Consider the following 7271-nt stretch of genomic DNA (forward strand, 5'->3'; position numbering starts at 1 on the left):
GGAGGAAGTGGCTTATGTGAGCTGTCGCCCTCGCAGCAGGCCAAGCAGCAGAAATCTAACCGCACAGGGGTACAGAGCTATTTTCAACCTTGGGGTTTTCACCCCAAGTCCCCAAAGCGCTGGGGCAGCCCAGCTCCCATGTGACCCCGTCAGGGTCCTGGACCCACGGGAAAGGACAGAAGAGAAGGCAGGTCTGAGAAAGGCGGGCAGAAGGACACATGGAGAGCAGCATGTCTCCACCATGGACCGTGGGCCGCGAGGCCACGCTGGGCCTGGGCCTCCTGTCTGCTCGCACAGGCTCTGTGTCCGTCTGCTCCAGCTGTGGTACAGACACCCACGTACCCAGTGGCTGAAAACACACCTTCGCTCTCTTCTGTTCTCAGACGACACACGTAGATTCCGGAAGTCAGACGTCTAACCCAGGTCTCACAGGGCTCAAGTCAAGGTGTCGGCAGGACTGGTTCCTTCTGGAGGCTCCAGGGACAATGTTCTCTCCCCTTCTCCAGCTTCAGAGACCACCGCAATCCTTGGTCCGTGGCCCCTCCCCATCTTCGAAACCAGTGGAGTGGCACCGTCCTGTCTCTCTGACTGGCCCCCTCCTCTCCTCCTCCCAGGACCCTGTGGGGACGCCGGGCCCACCGGCTCATCCAGGACCACCTCCCCGTCTCCAGGTCCTTAACCAGCCCCATCTGCAAAGAGCCTCCCACCATGAAGGGAGCTCCCTCCCAAGTTCGTTCTGAGCACTAACAAATGGACGTGGTGGGGGCCTCCCCCTTGTCTACCTCACAGTCCTTCCCCCTGGAACCTTCTAAGATTCTGGGCAAGATGAGGCTTCTACCAAACTCGCTATCGACCACAGTGGTAGCCGATGGCCCATCCACGTTCACTCGGGAGCGAGCAGCAGAGCTGCGTCCGTGAACCCTCCGTCGCTCGTGCGGATGCGGCTCTGGTGTCCGAGGCTGAAACCACACTCACCTCATTGAATCAACACGGACCAAAGGTTTGAAAATCAAGCTGCTCAGCCCTGAGGGCTCTCACTCGCTGCTGCTGGGGACGCAGAATGTTCGGCCGCCTTGGAAGACAGTCGCACAAAGCTGCACGTCGGCTTAGCCCCTGATCCAGGAGCTGTGCACCCAGGCACCCAGCCATGGGAGCCGAGAACGAAGGTCCCCGCAGTCACCTGCACACACGCGGGAGCAGCTCCGCTCACAGCTGCCGGCAGGATGAGGGCCAGAGCCGCCCGGGGGGCACGGAGCTCACGGAGGTGCCGCCGGAGCCGGTGAGTGAGGACAGAGCCCGGGCAGGACAGGCCACAGTCGCTGCCTGGGGTCCTCGCCGCCTCCCCCCCCCCCACCCCTCGGCCTCTCCCGCCCTTGCGATCCTGACCCTCCGAGTCGTCAGCTCCCAGAGCAAAGCCCTCCTGCCCCGGGGCTGGTGTCCCGTGTGGGCCTGAGAGCGACTAGGGTGAGGACAGGAGCACACGCTCATGCGGGAACGTGGGCGCCGTGGGCCGGGGTGCAGGGACCCCAAAATCCCAGCTCGGCCGTGTGTGTGCGTGTGCCACCCGCGCACGCCATGCCATCCGTGGAGCCCAACTGAGTGCCCGGCCGCGCAAGGAGGTGGGCGTCCCGTTGTGCTCAAGGCCCGGGTGGTGAGACCCGGGGACACACGACCGCCGGGCCGGCTCTCCGTCAACATTGAGTGAGTGCAGTCGCACGCACGGGAAGGCATGGCATGTAAGTCGCCTGTGTGACTCCCCACCGGACGTGTGTTCGTGGGTGGTAAACAGACCAGCGGGGAGTCCGGATAGCGCTGTCCCTGCAGCCGGTGTCTCCCCGCCAGTGGGGAGAGGAGGGGATCGGCGGGGCGCAAGCGAGGTCAGGAGCCCGTGAAGGCGAGTGCAGGGACCCCGGGCTCACGGTGTGGGGTCCAGGGCCCCTTCCCCAAGCACCCTCTCTCTGTGGCTTCCCACCCATTTGCCGGGTGGGGGGAACCGAGTCCCGCGGCCGCGAACCCAGCGGAGGGGACAGGGCCCGAGCTCTGGTGCCACTGGGTCTGCAGGCCTGAGACGGAGGGAAGTGATCCCAGCCCGCATCACGCTCAGGAAACGAAAGGCCCACTTTAGGGAATCACCTTGAGTTTCAGAACAACCTGTGTCCCACACCTTCCCCCCGAAACTTCCGAAGGACAGGCTCTTCTTGAGTAAACTGTGTCTTGGCTGGAGCATTCACTGGGCCACACGGCTGTTGCAATCTGGTGTCTCCCTCCCTGGTGCGTCCCCAGACCTCCAGAGGGGCCCCCACCTGCCACCTCCAGCAAGCCTGGGCCCCAGCCTGGGACGCCTCCTGACCAGCTACCCCACCCTGTCCATCAGGGCCCGGCCAGCCCCGCCGCCACCGCATGCCCCATCTCTCTGCTCGGAGCCCCCAGGGCTTGTGTCCCGGGCTGGAACGTGGATCCCACGCTGTCTTCAAGCCAGGAAGCACATTTCTGCCCAGGGCCCGCCCAGCGGCGAACGCTTTCTCGTGCGTCAGGAACTTTGAGCAGGTGCTACATGGTAGAGATCGAACGGAGAGCGAAGCAGAGGCTGTCCCTCCTGCGTGAAGATTAGCATCTCCCCCAGGGCGTCACCTTGGCCCCGCTGACAGTGGGGACGGATGATTCTAGTTGTGGGGCGGGGAGGCTGTCCTGTGCACTGTAGGGTGTGAGTGGCACCCCAGCCTCTATCCCCTAGACACCAGCAGCCCCCACCTCTCCAGCAGTGACAACCAGAGATACCTGCACGTCCCCAGGGGCGAGCCCCCCACTGGTGGCCAGAGCAGGGCCACGTATGCAGTGAAATGTGTGACGCTTCTCAGACCCCGACTCCCGCAGCCCTGGGAGGAAGAAGTGACCCCGAGGTGCCCCCCGAACGGCCTCAGCTCACACTTAGAGGGGGTGCAATCGGGGGCCTAGCCACGGCCCCCCCGTCCTGCTCCCGCCGCCGGTGCGTGGAGCGGTTCGGAGAAGACAGGAGTGTCGCTGACACCTGCAGCATGTCAGGACCCTCTCCTCCCGGGAACACGGAAACTCGGGAAAGTAGACTCCTTTGCATGAAGAGCACGCAACACCAGTGATCAAACGATCGGCAGCCAGGCGCCCTGGGGAGATTTGCGGAGGGTCAGCCTCTCCAGTGTGGCCGGGTCGGGGGCAGAGCCCGGCAAACTGCTCCAGAAAGCTGAGATCAAGGACCAGACAGTGTTTTCGGCTTTGGGGGCTGTGCGGCGTCTGCTGGAAATGCTGCCCTCTGTCACCGTGGTACCAAAGCAACCACAGGGCGCATGCAAACAACGGAGCATAGCCGTGTTTTGCTGAAGCTTGACACCAGCAGGCAGTAGGCCGGACTGGCCAGATCCGCTGAGCCCTGGTCTCGGAACCAGAAGAGAAAGGTCAGGCGCAGGACTAGTGGGGCATGGCTGTCACCACCCGAGGAGGTGGCCCCCAAAGGGACAAGAGCAGGGAATGGTTCCTGGCGCCCAGGGACAGTCACGTGCAGACCAGGGCCCTGGGAGGGGCATGGCTGACTCGGGGAGATGCAGGGAGAAGACTGGGGTTGACACACGCTGGCCTCTCTCCCCCCTCCCTCCCTCCCTCCGAGTCCTGCCGGGGGGGCCCCCACTGGCCAACTCGGCTGGAAGCCAGAGTGTGGGGGAGCCTGCTAGCGCTCCGGGGGGGTCCGCTTCCCGGGGAGCGAGCAGGTGGGCACTTGGGGGCGGGGGAGGCCCTTTTGGGAATCTCTTTGCTCCCTCTTTCCAGTTCCATGCCCCCTGAGCAGTCTGCCCAGTTGCCCACACCACCTGCCCACAGGCGGAGCCTGGCCCCAACGCGCCACCTCGGGCAGTGGGCCGGGCCTGAGCACCAGGCATGGATGACCTCGTGCCATCCTCACGGCAACCCCTGAAGACAGGGCAGTTACCCTCATGGCAGCCACGTGAAGTGGGTGTGACAGATCATTTCGAGCCAAGGATACCGAAATTCGGAGAAGGGAAGGCCTTCCCCAGTGTCTCGCAGCTAATCAGCAACCCGGTCAGGATTTGAACCCTCGGCCGCTGTAGCTGCCCTTCGCAGGTGCACCTGGCTGAGAACTGGGTGCTTTCCCCACCCTCGTCCCCCTTTGTCCCCCTTCCTCCTCCCCTCCTGGCCTCCGTCCCGTGGCCCTTGTCTGACCCAGTGATGCAATAGCCCGGCCAGCCTTGCAGTTGAAATATTCCGAAATGTACAGTGGGCCAGGCCATCTGCTTCCTGCAAGCCTAGCTTCTACCCCTGTCAGGACCCCCGAACAGACATGCAAGGGCATCAAAGCAACAGCCACTTTATTTCCGGGCTCGGGATTTCTAACTGGCCCCGATTGCTCAATGCTTGTTTTGGACGGAGGAGCAGCGAGGAGGTCAGAAGGGAGGCTTTTGCAGGTGCTACAGGAAGGGAAATGCTGAACGGAGGGTAACATCTGGGCCTGCCCAACGCACCGTGATTTTTGCCCCCAGAAGCTCTCCAAGAAAACAGCAGAGTCCCTCCCTGTTGCCATTCTCTGAGCGATGTTTGTTTTCCAGATTCTTGGTTCTTTCCAGCTCCCTCGGGTCCTTACGATTTGGAAAAAGGAGAAGGAGAGCACGCCCTCCACGAACCAGGTGGTGGATGTGTGTGTGAGCAAAGCTTGGAGCCGGGGGCCTGTCTCAGAAGTGTGTCCCCCCGCCCCCCGACCAAGGAAATGTAGCTCCACAACCACAGGCAATTTCAGGTTTGCTCACGTCCCCTTATTTCACTGTTGAGAACCCTGAAGTCGACCCACACAGCTGGCCCAGCCCGGCTCCGTGACAAGCCTTCGTGTCTCCCGTGCACGCGCCAGCCGCGTGCCCCAACTCCCAGCGCTCCGGGGTGGCGCTTGCTGTCCGTTCCTGGGGCACCCCCCGCTACACATCAGCTGAGGCCCCCTCCCGGGAGAAACAACCACGTCTAGGAAGGAGGGGGGACGAACCTGAGCTTCCACGTAGAGCGCTCTCCCTGGAAAACCAGAGGAGCGGAGAGTCTGTGAACGCCCTCGCAGTAACCATAGTGCCTTCGTCGGACCCCACAGAAGCCCCTCGGGGGGCTCTCGTTCCTCCGAACTTTACAGCAAGGAGGCACTGGCAAGCGAGGGAATGTGCCTTGAGCACCTACGATGTGCCAGGCAGCTAGGAACACCTGCCTCCCGGAGCCCTTCCCTCCCACATTCGCGTGCGACCCGCCACGTTCACACGTCGGCCGCTCGCTCTACCAACACTGACCGCGCACCCCCCCCGCACCCCCCCGCACGCCCGGCCCTCATTCCAGCCGGTCCTTGCCTGTGCTCAAGAGCAGATCGTAAATAGGAAATGACAGGATAATCAACAATCGCATTATAATTATTTCCTTATTTATATAATTGTAACATAGTTCCAATCTTTATATAATCATTGAGTAATTACTACATTTATTAAGTCAGTTCTAATGAGAGATAAATATAGAATTAGGTAAATATATAAACTGTCACATCATTGAGTAATTAGCAAATATTGCATATAGTTATAGGTAACATAAATAAGATTATTTCTTAGACCTGTTAAATCTAAGACTTACCAAAATTTAATACTAAAGTGATTGAATTGCCTAAGTGATAAATATACTTTTTTTTTTAGTACTTTCTGGGGCCAGGGACTGTTGTAAGCCCTTTATCCTCACAGTAGGTGATATCACTACCTCGTTTTACCGAGGAGGTGGTGAGGAACGGAGAGTTTAAGAGATTTTCTCTAGGACACACAGCTAGTGAGTCCTGAGCTGGAAGCTGAACCCTGGGCCGCCTGCCACGTGTCCCTCTATTGAGAGGTGACAACACTCCATGGAGCCCCCAGCCCGTCCCTTCGGGCTTCCCAGCGGCGAGGGACCCCGGCGGCAGGGGCTGAGGCTTCTCAGGCTGCCAGAGCCCCGTCTTCCCGCACACACGGCCGGTGGCAAGCACCGGGTCACCGCTCCCCTGGGAGCACGTCAGCCGGCCCTGGTGGAGGTAGGTGGACACGGGTCTGGCTCCCTCCCCCGGGGCTGGCCCCACCGCCTTGTGTGCCTGCCCTGCCTGGCCCTTCCTGGCCCCGCAAGCCCCGCAAGCCCCGCAGGATCACTTCCATGGGCTTCTCCTCGGCCCCCCTGGCCCGTCCTGGCGGGACCCCACACACAAACTCCTGACACTCCATCCTCGTTTCTGGCTCTGCTTCTGGGCGAATCTCCAGCGGAATCCTGCCTGGCTGCTCTGGAATGGCCGTCCACGCCAGTCAGCTGCTGAGGGTGGGCCCGGCGCTGTTCTCTGCTGCTTCCGTGCGCTACCCCGGCCCTCCCGAGCAGCCTGCAGGTGGGAGAACTCAGGCGTGGGGGACCCGCCTAACCTGCCCTCCTTCCCTCAGCTGCAGCCGTGCCCGGCCCTGCAGAAACCGTAACCCAGGGCCCGATCCCTTCTCCTGTCTCCTGTTTCCTCCGACGCGTTTTGGCAGAGGCCTCACGTCGGCGGTGACGGCAAGGAAGGTGGCCCAACCTTACCCTGAGAGGTAAGGAGCAGAGGAAGGGAGGGGTCAGGGAAACACCCCGTCAGGCTCTTCGCCCCCACCGAGAAGCTCCCCTCTGGTGGGGACGGGCTCGCACAGTAACACCCCGGCCTCACGCCCTGGCTGGGGATCAGTATCCCCAAGGGAAGGGCCACGTTCTGAAGGTGGTGAGAGTCCATGACCAGGCGCCCACGGTGGGCTGAGGGAAGGGTCTACCTGTCTGGGGCTCAAGGAACCAGGGCTTCCGGGGAGGGGGCAGAAAATATGTTCCAACAAAGCGTAGGCGGGATGCGTAGCAAAGAAGATGCTTCTGCTCCCTCCTCCCCCCACCCTATGGTTTCCAAACATGGCTGCTAGCTCTGTGGCGCTCCTGTCATCGAGAGGTGGGGACCCTGCCCGTGCTCCTCAGCCTGGGCGGCCTGTGACTGCTTCGACCAACGGAGCATGCCACAAGTCACTCTAAATGGCGTTGAGGCTGGTTCACAAACACCGTCCAGCGTCCCGTGTCCCCCGGACTGCCCTGGGGCCGCCATGTTTTGAGGAAGCCCCAGCTACGCCCGGCCTCCCAGCCCCCTCCCTCCGCCCAGGCCCTGGACACATGGATGAAAAGGCCTCCAGATGATTCCACCCCCCTCACCATGTGAGTCTTCCCGGCTGACGCCCCAGATCTGTGGAGCAGGAGGA

Source organism: Zalophus californianus, chromosome 17 (assembly GCF_009762305.2).
Source record: "Zalophus californianus isolate mZalCal1 chromosome 17, mZalCal1.pri.v2, whole genome shotgun sequence".
Taxonomy (NCBI): Eukaryota; Metazoa; Chordata; class Mammalia; order Carnivora; family Otariidae; genus Zalophus; species Zalophus californianus.